The sequence below is a fragment of the Cupressus sempervirens genome, chromosome 3 (assembly GCF_028749045.1).
Source record: "Cupressus sempervirens isolate cs-2001-9-10 chromosome 3, ASM2874904v1, whole genome shotgun sequence".
In the NCBI taxonomy this organism is placed as follows: domain Eukaryota; kingdom Viridiplantae; phylum Streptophyta; class Pinopsida; order Cupressales; family Cupressaceae; genus Cupressus; species Cupressus sempervirens.
Window position 1 is genome coordinate 457788389 of NC_143120.1, and position 14177 is coordinate 457802565.

Below are 14177 nucleotides of genomic sequence, written 5' to 3' on the forward strand. Positions count from 1 at the left end.
GGTAAACTCCAACTACTTATATGTCTCAAAATTCTCTACTAAACTGTCAACAACCATTTTAGAAATCGCAAACCTCAAAAATATTGTTAATTCCAACAAATCGCGAGCTTAAGTAAATTAAAGACATCATTAACAACCAAACACAACTTGAGAGCAAACAAAATACTTTGAAAACCGAAATAGAGTGCAACTTAAATTCTAGGCATCTATCTGCAACAACACAACACCCCTTTCGGGTGTTGAGTTATTACAAGATATGGTGTCGGTTCAGATTTGGGGAAGGATTCGGGTTTGAGTTCAAGTTTGTGGGTTTGGGCAAAAAACAAATTTCCCATTTGGGTTCGTGGGTGGGTTTGTGAGTTTGCGTGTGTCTATATATATATATATATACAAAAACAAAAAAAAGAAAAGTGCATAATTGCAAAACTAAGTCATTCCACAATATGAATATATGTTGCTTGATCATTGATCAATGCCAAATGTCAACAATAAGCATTAAATACTTGCTCATTAATCCATCTTCATGATTACTAAGAAAAACATACATTGAATTTTAATAAACTGCAAAATGAAATTGCAAAACATAGACTAGTTCATCAAATAATAAAGTTTGAAACGTAATGATAAATGACAAGTGTTTAGTGATTTATCAATGGTCATAGTATCAAATGCCCTTCAAGGGTCAAATGGGTCATCAATAGATGAAGGATCAATGGCTTCATCCTCGGCTGCAACTATATCTAGATCCTCATCATTGGAACCCAAACCGATTCCACTGGTCCAAAATGATGTTATATCATCCTCCTCATCCTCAACATGAGAGATTAGATGAGTGAAATGTTTTGTATTAGGTTCCTTTTAAGTTTACAGAAAAAATATTAAAAACACAAACTCTTCATAGTTGTTTTATTTCACATTTTGGACCCTACTACCCTGGGTCCTCTTGGGTTCGCATTGGGTTCGTTGTGGGTTCGCACAAGTTCACTCCAACACAAACCCAAGCAAACCCACAGTCCAAAATAAGGACCTTGTTCGAACCCACAGCGAACCCAAACGCGAATCTAGACCCGCGCAAACCTGGACCCGAATCTAGGCAGCAAGGGAAAAACCAATAAAACAAGTTACAAGCCAACTTGGCAAACGAAAGTGTACGGAAAACCCACAAGCTCAATTTGAGGGTCCAGGGAATTCCTCCTTTCTCCACCAATCCTCTTGCAATGGGATACTCCTCTCAACGATTAGCTAAGCATCACATACATCACATTAGATAGTGGATTGGGCAAGACAACACCCCCTTCCTTCAGTTATTATCACTTGTTGACCGCATTCCGATTCTAAGAGCAAGATGGAAACTCTTTCCTCTTCCCAATATGATTTTCCTTGATGAAGACCTCACCAAATCACAACACTCCCAGAGTCTTTTCGTAGATGCTAGACGCAATTAGAAGTTAGTTGTTACTAGGAACCTCAGGGCTATTATTCCAAATTCTTCCCCCAAGATGGGATCCGCAGGTGGCTACCAAGGCCAAACAACAGTCTCGAAGATAGTTTAGCATGGGCGAGCTTCAGCGCAACTCCTTGGATGTCAACTACTAGGAAAACAACGGTACTTTGTGGTCCATGTCGAGTCTCCTCTACAATGCTATGGGCTCTGTCGACATACTTATGACAGCCTTATTCATCCCCTCCCAGATCACCATGTTGCAATGTTTGTCTTCATCCAAGGATGAGGTCAACCTCTCTAGTTGGGTCAACAATTCAGGTGAGGTCACTTACCTAGTTAGGGCCGTCTTGTGACCACAACTTTTGAGGTTGACTCTGACAGTGCTGCTAAATTCATGTGGCCTACATCGACCAGATTGTTATGTATTCGAAGGACATTTTCATTGTAGTATGCTACTTTTCATTGACCTCTTCCTCCAATGCTATACACAAGTGTGTAGGAGGGGGACCCCTTTAGGGATTTACATAATTGTATTGCACGATTTTCGATTGTAGGGGACATTGTCATTGTTGGAAACTTCAATGCATGTACGAAAGACCACTAGACCCCCCTCCACAACTAGGTGACGGATTTTGTTTGCACTTATGAGTCAGATTCATCCACTCTAGGTTTGCAACGTTCTTTGGAGGATAGGGAGGGACCATTCTCGCACTATGGTCATCGTCCTCTCCAACTATGTGAGTCCTTAGATCTGGTCAACCTGAATGGCTTCTCCTGCAGTCCTAGATCCATCCTCTTCACCTATTGACCTAATTATAGGGAGTGAGTGTGATGGACTATGCCCTCTCTAGTGCCTCTTTTGTCCTTCCATCAATCACCTCATTGTCTCCCACATCCCCTTGGTCGAACACGCCCTCCTTAACCTTTCTACCTGGGACTCCCCTTCCCCCCCTCCCTCCTCCTCCCCCTCCCCTTAGCTGTAGCCCCCCACCAACACTTCCATTTCTTTTGATGGTGGACATTGATACCTCTAGTTTCCTACAGTTTGTCACCACAAAATGTAGGTAACAGTACAAAACTTTTTCAACTTAGTTTTGCATTTCTCTAAGTTAGTTCATTTTTAATTAAATAACCTTGATCAACCAATCAACTCTAATTGATATAATGAATCCTTTTACTGAAGGCTTTCGTCAAGTCTTTTTAGTTTTTCATTTTGTTGAGCCTATGCTTGATTTTTAAGCCTACAACATCTTTTTTCACATTTTTTAGTGTGTTTGTTAGCTTTTGGTCTTTTGGATTTGCTCAAATCATTCCTTTCGGTTTTCCCTTTGATTCAGTCTATCTTAGGGCTTAATCAAAGTTGGCAATCAAAAGATATATTCATTTTAGTGCCCAAAAAGTAGACTCTCCAGGTGCAACTGCATGATTTAAAAAATCATGTTATATTTTAATGTTGACATTGACTTTTTGAAAAATATAACTTAAAATCACTTTATCTTATGTTTTTAAGTTACTTTATCATTTACATTTATCACTTAAAGTAACTATAGAGCACTTTATGTTATATTTTTAAGTTCAATTTTTTAATTTTTCACTTAAGTGACTTTATTAACTATATAGTTTGATTTATTTTTGAGTCACTTTATATTTTATTTATAAATTAAATATTACTTTTTGAAATGATATTTTCTCATTATATGTTAATTTTGTTATCCAAATGTTATTTTTTACCCAATTAAGTGATATTTCGTCAAAAATCAATTAGACATGTGCTTAATTGATCAATTAAGTTGTTCAATTATATGTCTTTCAATCCATTTACATGTAAATATGCAAATCCTCTAGAGACCACAATTTGCACTAAAAAGGGATGTTAAAACAATTTAAACATGTAAATGCATGCATTTTAAAATGGGCAATGGGTCTCCAACAGTCTGATTTGCATTTTCAAGCCTTTTTAAAATATGCAGTGACCCTCCAAGAGTGTGATTTTGCACTATGAGCTCGTTTTTGACAAGTTTTAAAATATGCAATCTCCATCATAGAATGGGACTTGCATAAATTATCTAACGCATGCTTTTTAAAATGTGTCTTGCTCATCCAAGAATGCGATTTGCATGAGAACTCAAATTTGATGCATTTTAAAATATGCAATCTCCACCCTAGGATGCGATTTGCATAAAATATTAAAATCACCAATGCATGCTTTTTAAAATGTCTTGCTCGTCCTAGAATGCAATTTGCATGAGAAGTCAAGTTTGATGCATCTTAAAATATGCAATCTCCATTATAGAATATGATTTGCTTTTGGGATACATGCAAATGGAAGAATACAACCCAATTTTGGAGATTGAAGAGAAAAACTTCATGCTTTTCCTCCTTGAGAATACGTTTTTTCTCCAAAAACTCCAGATCTGCCCATGATGTATCTTGGAATCTTCGAGAACAATGTTTTTTTTGTATCTTTTGGCATTATCATGCCCTAGACATTTTTATTCATACTAAAAACGTTGCATTTTATGGTCTTTTGAATCCATGTTTTAGCAAAAAAAGCCCAGATTTGGAGTGTTAAAAGCTCACGTTTTTGCTCACTGAGAGGTCCTTTTGGGGTTTTCATCCATATCATTGCTATTGGTAATCACGTTTTGTATTCCAAGAGCAAAAACGATTCATGTTCTTGCATATTAAGAACACATTTTTTTCCAAAAAAAAGGTCCAAGAACATGGTTTTCGGCAAAAACGATTTGTGTTTTGATGATTATTGAGCATGTCTTTTGCATCCATATCATTCAAATATCCATCACTTGCAAGATTCAAAGAGTCATGTTAGCTGTTTGTGGATTCAAATTTGGAGGAGAATTTGACTTCAAACTTATCAATCTTCCTATTTTGGCTCTTCGATCTCCAAGTAGACATTTTCAACTTCGCTCATTAATTCATGCTTATCTTGTTATTTTGTTGCATATTATGGCTTGTTTTTGCACATTTGTCCAAATATATCCCATGGAAAGTGCAAATTCTCTTTAAATAAGATGAAAGCCTTCATTTTCACATGCTTGGATTTTTCCCAAAATCCAATTTCAAATTTACATATGAAAACAACTTGCTTGTAGACATGTTTGAGTCTAAGACCAAAGGTATGTGTTTGTTTTGTACTTGTTTTCGTTGGTTGTTTGCTTTCTTTTTTGTTTTTCTTCTTTTTGAAGTTGCAAGTTCTTTCCCAAGGACTTAAGTGCATTTCACTTCATTCCATTTTTCACCTTGTCATGCAAGTGCATCATTTTACTCTACATACATCATTACATGCTATAGCACATTGCATCTCATTTTCCATATGCGTTTACATGTAATCTCATTCTCTATTCTCACTTACATCCTCCGAACCCAATTGCATGTTTGTGTCAAGTCAAGATTACATGTAAATTACTACTCATGTAATTGCATCCAGAGAACCCAATTTCGGCTAATGCTCACTCAAAGTCAAAAGTAATCATTTACACGCATTTCCATGTGCCTAGCCTACATTTCTCAAAGCATTTAGATAAGGACTCATTCTTTACCCACAAGCTTTCATCTCCCCAAATCGCATTTCAGCCTTTGGATATGCCTACCATTTCATTCATGATCATTACACAAGATCTTTGAGTATTTGATCCATGCTCCAAGCATTTTGCCCTTCATAGATCCATTTTTGCTGATCCAAAACCAACATCTTTATGGAATCAATATCCTTTGATGATGTGTTCACATTTTGGAATTTTGTTGTAGCACAAAATATGCCCTCATCCACAAAATTCAAAGGAAAGATGAAGTACCAATACGACAAAGAGTTTGCTCATGCGACTACATCTCAAGTTTCATCACCTCTAGATAATGTTTTTGACACAGGGATTGGGCACGTTGAAATGGCTAATTTCTTGCAAAGGATTAAGGCCCCTACAAATCGAGAGATGAGATGTATCAGGAAGAGCAATATTCATTTGGTGTCTACTTTCCCTATGGCTTCCCTGGAACTAAAAATTATTTTTGGATGTGCAAAGCGTATCAACCCAAAGCACAAGACTTTCAAAGATGCAGATGGGAAGGTTATTATTAGCCTTGATCCCAAGGTTATTGAACAGATCTCCAAGCTACCTCAAAGTGTAGAATGTGTGGATCTGACAAAAGATATGTCACAAGAGATATGGAATGATAATAAGGCAACTTATCAAAAATATATAAACTCCTACTGGCTGGATTCTAAAAGAAATAACTTCTCAAGATGGCCTAAAACCCTTCACAGATCTAGTTTTAAGCCAGAATACAAAGACTTGATTACTCTGCTTAGCAAAATATGTGGTCTCAATGATCCCGGTGATTTCGAGCCATGGATGTACAAATTCATCTTTCAAATCTTCGACAATTTAGAACCCATCTTCAGAGGTGAGTTTATCAATACTACTATTTGTGAGTAGTTGCTTAATGTGGGAACCTTAGTGCCATTTTACATAAACTCCTATGTGATCTACATAGCTACATCCATGGGATCTTTCTTGGGTCTTTCCACCAAAGGGGATCGGTTACAAGTTCCTATTTGAGACTACAATGATCAAATCACCTTGGTAAACAACAAATATCACTACAAGAGAGTCCAAGATTCATTTTTTGGATATTTTCGATGTTTGTTTGATAAACAATTGGTAATCAAGCAAGTGTCAAATAAAGCTTGGAATAGGGTTAATCAATTTGGTGTTACTTTTTTGCAGATTCCAATTTTCACTTATTTGAGAGTTGGCTACTTCAAAGGAGAGCCATATACTCTATCGAGATATTGCTACAAATAAAATCATACTGATAGAATTAGCTTGACAGCTTATGGAAGTACAATCATATCAAAATACACAACATAGGCCAGGATTAGGTGTCACTATAGCCAAGCCCTTGGTAATTGGTCACTATATGATCAATTCAATCTATAAGACGAAAAATATGGAAGCAGAACTTCAGCTTATCACTTTGAAGAAATTAAAAGCTAGGTATGATTTTGATTATCGAGGAATGCACTCAATGGTCAAAAGAGCATTCACCCATGTCCATAGCATAGAGGACATACGGATTGACCTGTGCACGGAGCTGGTATAATGAGGATGGACTAATATAGACTCACTTTGCAATAGATCATTGATCATAACATGCTTGAAATCCCATCCAATCTCCAAATTGAAGATGATGGCAATATTCTTGATCCAGAATACTATTGTGTTGGTTTTGGCAAGCAGTGTTCTTTTCCTATATAGTGGCAACAAGAAGAAGGCGTACCCATTTTTTATAGACTTTCGTCTATCTTGGAAAATACCAACAAATGGTTAAAAATTAAAGGCCTAAAAAAGGTGAATCCTAAGCTTAGGGTAGACTGTGGTAGTTTTGGACCACCTGCAAGGGAATCCCAACTGGAAATTTCAAGCAAAGATGGTGCATCTTCTTCCGTTCCGGCTAAATCCCTCATGTTTAAATTGAAAGGTGGAAAGGGATCTAAATCACCTCAAGAATCTTCACAAGCACCTGTGCAAGCTCAAGAACTTGATGAGGACGAAGAGGAAGAAGGAGAGGTTATGATTATTTCTCCTCCGCATCACGATCCATCCATTCAACACCTTTTCTGGGTGCTATGGATGATGATGTGGATTCTTTATCCACTGTTTTTACACCTACCAATCTTGCCTCGAAGGTGAACACATTAGACTTCATATCTCCTCAGCAGCTCCTGTTCTCACAGTTGAGCAGTGCAAGAATTTGGGAAACATATTTGAAGAATTCCCAACACTCCCAGAAGGTCAAGTTTTCCAAATTGATACTTCAATGACTAGTTTTGAAGCATTCATGACAAAATCTTCTCATTAGGCACCTCTCAGTACAACTGTGCAAATTGAAGCATGTTCAGTCACAAGGGAAATGCAATCAGGATCAATCTCAATGGTTACCACTATACCTGACTTGGCAGATGAAGGTTTTAGTTTCCATGCTTGGTTGGGTAAGATCACTATGAAGAGAAGGAAGGTCGTGTTGCCCCCAGATAATTTTCCTATCAAGAAAACTAAGTCTAAATCCTTGAAAGACAAGATTGTCTCAAGAATTGCAGTGGATTCTAAAAAGACTAAGTTTGTGGAGGTTGTTGAACCATTGGTGGACAAACCGGTTGAAGAAATTAATCGTTCAGATTACAAGTTAACCAAAATCGAACTTGGTAAGCAATCACAGCTGGGCCGTCTACAAGATGCTCATGGTGCACTTGCCAATGTATCAAAAAGAAATCATGAGTTATGGGAGAAGAAGAATCAGATCAAGCAGGAGGTTGCTCACCTAAATGAAGTTATTCAACAACAATCTTTGCAACATGCGGTTACTTCATCTCAGATACCTCAAGAGAAACAAATAATGGAAGTGGCAAAAACTTACTTTGGAGAAGTTGTCTTAGAAGGACTGCAAGCCATCAAAGATGCGGTGAGAGTTCTCGAACGCATTAGAGAAATTGAAGAAACTCTACACGATTTGATTATTTCTATTAATCAAGAAGCCAACAGTCTATAAGGACTTTTGGTAGATTCGGAGGAGATTGTCAATACTGATTTGGATGTCATGGTGGCATGTGAAGTCATTCTATCTTCAAAGATGTTTTACAGATGCCAGGGTCTCATGGGACACAAGGAAGAGACGCTAAGAAAACTACTAACCCAATTGCAAGCAGCCTTGGAAGACTGTCAAACATTTGAAACAGATCTTATATGCAATTTGGAACAAATAGGATGCGTTGTTCTCACCGAACGTGATAATTTGATTTCAGCAGAAGAAATGTGATGCAGAGCATCCTACAAACCAACCAATCAATAGGATACATGTTGATCCCTTCAACATCCATTAAATAAATTCCATTGTTAAAGGCATCTCATGAGGCAAAACAAATCATTTTTCAACACTAAAACATCAACCTTTCTCAATTTGCATATCCTAATTTGTATATCAGATTCCATTATTCATAACTATGGTTCCTGAAACTTTCCTGACAAACCCTTTGGAGAAATTATTCATAATTAGTATTTCTAAAACATATCGAAATCTGAGCCCACTCTAATTAACCAAGTAGAAGTTATGTTCTCTGAACCAAGACCCATATTTTCTGTCATAAACCAGAAATAAAATCTGTAACCCTGCCTAGGGCATCCAATATCCTTCTTAAGATAAATCCAAAATGAAACCAAATCAATTTCCAATTAACCATACATGAGTCTTGTTTCTGAATCTATAAGCCATCAATTTTTCCAATGCATAGATAATTACAAAAACACCAATCTTTGCCTGTAACTTCAATGGAGATCCTTAAATACCAGTCTTCACTCCAATACACATAACTTATAGAAATCTAAATGAAAATGACTCAAACCAATTGGAGATGAAAGTTCACTTATATTTTCAATGAATACAAATAGAGTTCCTAATTCATCACAATGTGTCCATACCAAACATTTCAATATGACTGTAGTCGAGCATCCTCAAATCTGTAAATAACAACTTTTACCAAAACTACCATAACTTATTCATTTCTCCATGAAATAAACCCAAACCAAATCCAAAAGAAAGGTTATTCATCCTAATATCAAAATGTACAGATTATGCATGGTTTCCAGGCTGTATATTGTCGTACAAGACCTGAAACCAACACAAAAACTGAAAACTCAAACAAAATAACAACTTAGAATCACTCCTAATTAGTTTCAAATGTAAATGTTTCCTTCCATTATGCTTTGGTTCAATCATACATCAGTTTTTATACTCTCTTTGGTGGTTTACAACTTGTCAACTACCTTTTGAACCAACTCCTTAGATTCTTTTAATCATGATGCATTTTCATGACAACATTTTATGCATTTTGCATTACAACTTTTGCAAGTTTAACTCAAAATTTGACAAATCTTTGCATGGACACTTGAATAACCCTAAAATGGACTTAAATAGACATTTTACATCAATTTTAGCCTTTATAAGACATTCTTTCATATTTTGATATTCTTGACAACTTTAAGACCTCCTTGCACAATTTTGACAACTTATTACGAATGGCTTCTCTAGCCTTTACATCTTGATTTAATGGACTCAAATACATTACAAATCACTCAAATTAATTTCAATATCTCATATAAGATATCTTATCTTCCTTTTGTTCTTGTGCTTTGAGAGTGGGCCCTCCTCTCCTTCCCTCACTGCTTCACCTTGCGTTCTCTCCTCTCCTTCCTTTGTTGCTCAACCTCTCTTCCCCACCTCCCCTTCTAGCCCTTTCCCCCCACCTCCTCCCCCTTCCCCTAGGTGCTACCCCCCACCCACACTTCCATTTCTTTCAACGATGGAGACTAAGACCTCTTCACCCTACACATCTTCTCCCCCCAGATCCTTTCACCAACATTGGGTGTGCCTCTACCATGCTTAATTACCTGGCCTTTGTGCTTTGGGAGTGGAACCTCCTTTCCTTCCCTCGTTGCTCAACCTCCTCACGCAGCCTCAAACGCCAAAACACTTGTCTTATGAACTAGCAATAGGACAAGGTCTACAAGTCCTTTCGTCACTCGATTCACACGACTTCTTCCATCCCCACCCCCTCGTTCACACAATTGAAACTCATCAACCACTGCATCCTTTGCCATAAGATGCAAGTGTCCATGTTGTCGCAATCTAGATCCATTTGCACTTCACTCTTGCAGTCCCCCAAGTCCTTTTGTCCTTTTGGTGCACTCTTTTCCCACACCTCGACCCCTCCATCTTGGATTACAACACCTCGGTCTTGCACACCTCTAACTTCTATGATATCCTTGGCCAACACCCAATCCCCTCACTCCCATATCCCATTGCCATATCTTTACCTTCCCCAATATTTGTGAGGCTATCAGATTCATGAACAGTAGCAGAGCAGCATATGAAAAAGGGTTCCAAGTGGAACTCTTCAAACTTGCTATCATGGTTTTTGGCCCCTTCCTCACGGTTCTCTTCAACAAGGTGGTTTGTACTAGTTTCTCCTTCCTAGTCACGACATGTTATCCATCTGATTCACAAGGTTTGCTAGGCTTCTGATACCAACAACTATAGAACCATCATGGTGAGGCACACTTTCTCCAAATTATACGCCACCATTTTGCACACTATTGTCTCTAGGGAACTTGGTCGATGCCATCTTCGGCAGAAGGGACAGGCTAATCTCAAGGCAAACTTTCAAACCATGGACCACATGTTGACCTTATGGGCTATCATTGAGGAGGCTAAGCACTGCTCTATCGCTCTTCAAAGGTCTACTATTGCTTTGTGGAATTTCGCAAAATGTTTGATAATGTCCCTCAGCTAGACCTTTTTCAAAGACTTCATAAGATGGTGATTTTTGAGATTCTCTTTGTTACATCCCAATTTTTGGCCCAATTTTAAATGCTCCTTTATAGTGTTCATTAAAATTTCAAAGTTCATCAAGGACAATGAAACACAAGTGGGAGGGTATGTTACATCCCAACTTTTGGCTCAATTTAAAATTGCTCATAGCCGTTGAGGTTTCATGTGAAGTCAGTTGACAGGTAAAATTAGTTACAATTTATGTGAAGATGACATGTTAGTTAACTGTTATGATGTTATTATATCATTATCTTGAAAACTTGGAAAATGGTTATTTATTATAAATTCATGGGAAATGATATGGTGGTTAGTCGTTATAATGGTTTATGAATAACTTGTTATAATAATTATGAATATTATTGAGGGATATGATACAATTGTCGAAAGGGGCGAGGGAGGAAGCATTGTCAGAAATGAATTGGGTACGGAGGGCACCACCATCATTGGAACAATAGGTATGAGTCGTGAACCACTATGGCTAAGGGAAAATGGCTAGACAAGCAAGGATGTCCACTGGACAGCCATAAGCTACCCAGTCGGTTCAAAAGACAAGAAAACATTAAGCATTTTGTTTAATGATTTAACTTGTTACCTTTGATCGTTGTGGAGTCTCTTGATTATATTGACACCATGTTATTCTAACATCCATACTTGCACACACATGTATATGTATATGTGTGTATATCAATATGATATAAAATAAATATATAATTAAAATATATGCACATGTACGTACAAATAGAGATGGCACAATACCATGATGCCAATATATATTTTATATCATGTGGAAAGGGGACCCTTATAATTATCATTATTTTATTTTATTTGGCTCCATATTGATTGACCAATATTCTATTCTCATATCTGTTTTTTTTCTTTTAAATTTTGAATTGTGGGAGTTACTCTTGACCGATAGGCTGACCACATACCGCCACCTTGGCTTCTTTTTGCAACTAAGAATACGTTGGTGGGCATCTTATTTATTTTTACCTCCAATAACCATGCAGGGCGCTTCTCTCTTTCTTAATTTCCATTTTCTCAAAATGAGAGGAGCTTTGTTTTACTTCTACAGTCTCAAGCCAAAATCTGCAACCATAATAGATTCATTGGGAACCTTTGCAATTATAAGAAGCTAGCAAAGGCTTCGGCCTTGTGGAACTTTTTTGTAAACAACTCCAATTTGCAAATCATCGTGTCATAGCCAGCATTCCTCAAATTATACAGGGCAATATATCAAGCGAATTCAAGTTATGCAACCTTGTTCTTGCTTAGTTGGAGGTTGATTTCATTATTCTATGTTGATACTGATTGATTGCAAGTAATGCAGAATTTGAATTTCTTTCATGTCATGCTTATAGAATGATTGCCGATAATGCAAGCCTGTTTGTATATAATAAAAAGACACAAAATCCCTATGAACACTCTCGTGCTCATCTTTCTTTGTGTATAAAATATTTTGTGATCAAGCACCATTCTTTTTCTGATGTGTAAAGATGTTCGAACTGACTTATACAGAGGTGTGGACTATATGCCTTTGAGATAAGCTCAGCTCAAGGAATAAGACTCTACTGGATAGTCAAATCTCTACTTGTTCCGTGCATGAACTTGGGATCTCCTAGGACGCACCCAAGACCTAAAGGGTTGAACAAATAAAGGTGAGAGGAGAGATATCCCTGTAAGCACAAAAGAAAGTCAGTAAAGAAAGAGATTAAAATGCAAGAAGTATAAGAGTTACTGAGTTAGCTCATGGTAGTCCAATGTTTAGATCTTGATGCCTAGTTGAGTGGTGGGTTGATACTCTAAATATTAGGATGCTTAGTGGCTGGATAGGGTGTTCCATGTTTATTTCCAAGTAGGGAGGGTCTTTCTTGGTTGAGATCTTGTGGGGATATTTAAGGGTCCACAGTTGGGAGGTTAAGCCCCTGACAGTGTCTTTCCTCTCCACCAGATGCCAAGGCTTGCAAAAGATAGAGATACGATATGCACTCAATATCTTCTGGTAACAAATATTATACTCTTATGATATTTAAAACTTACAAGTTGAAGATATGTTAGATTGATTAATATTGTTAAATCAGTTATTCCCTTCAATGATATCGGCTTTTCCTCTTCAATGCAATTGGTGAATAGTTAATTCAGTTGACTTTCCAAATGAACATGAAATGTATCTATATGCATGAGATAGGCTTACTTGATGGTTCTTATAATTGTCTTTCATTTATGTGAAAAATGAATATGAATGTATCTTTTAACTATATGTTATTGCCATACTTAGCAATAGGAAAAGGGGTGATACAATGGTATTCGATGCCATAAATGGTATTGATCATTTTGATACAGTGGCATTTGATGCCCTAAATGGTATTGATCATTTTGATGCAATGGTATTGATGCCCTAAATGGAATTGGTCATTTTGATACAGTGGTATTTGATGCCCTATATGGTATTGGTCATTTTGATACAGTGGTATTCGATGCCCTAAATGGTATTGGTCATTACGATACATTGCTTTAACCATTTGTGCCCTAAGTGTTATATGTGGACTAACCTGGCTTTTGCAGATGCTGCACTAGGCAAACTCCGGTTTTGAATTTGAGTGTATGGAAAAATTTAAGTCCTCTTTTCAGATTTATTGATGATGCCTTCAATTGTTAATTAGGATACTTCAATTAAATCTGATTGTAACCATTAATCTCTTTCGCATGAACATTATTGTTGTAACTACCTTCTCATAAATGTGTAGTAACTATATTTTGATGATATGGTAGTTGCTAGCAAGGACTCGGGAAAAGGGGATGTTACACTCTTGACAGCCATCATGAGGTTGTATGAGAGCATTGTAAGAAAATTCAAGACTCAAAAGGCTAACCCATACCTCACCTCATAAGATCTCTTGGCTCAACACAAATCAACTCATATTTGAGAAAGAAGGAAGTAGCATTAGTGTTAATGCACAAATTGGGAGTGCAATATCTATCATTGATGGACAAAACATGATGATAAAAAGGACCCTTCTAAAGGTCCCATTCAAGTTGTTAATGTTTTAGCGTCAGTAGAAGTAAAACATTGATTATTTAATCTGTCTATGTTTTTCAGATAAATTGTTATTGGTTATTCTTATATATATAATATATATTATATATTATATATATAATATATAATATATATTATATATTATGCATTATATATCTTATATATATAATATATGATATATGTAATAAAATATGTATTATATATATCATGCATTATGTATTATTATATAATAATATAATAATATTATATTATATTACATATATGGTTAATATATTAATATTATATATATAAGATGAG

General features: G+C 36.5%; 1 protein-coding gene across 3 annotated transcripts in view; it reads right to left on the reverse strand.

The window, feature by feature from the left end:
* The window catches only part of LOC149567066 (binding protein), a 278549-nt gene that overhangs the window by 145076 nt on the left and 119296 nt on the right, over nt 1-14177 (reverse strand). The window lies entirely within an intron of this gene.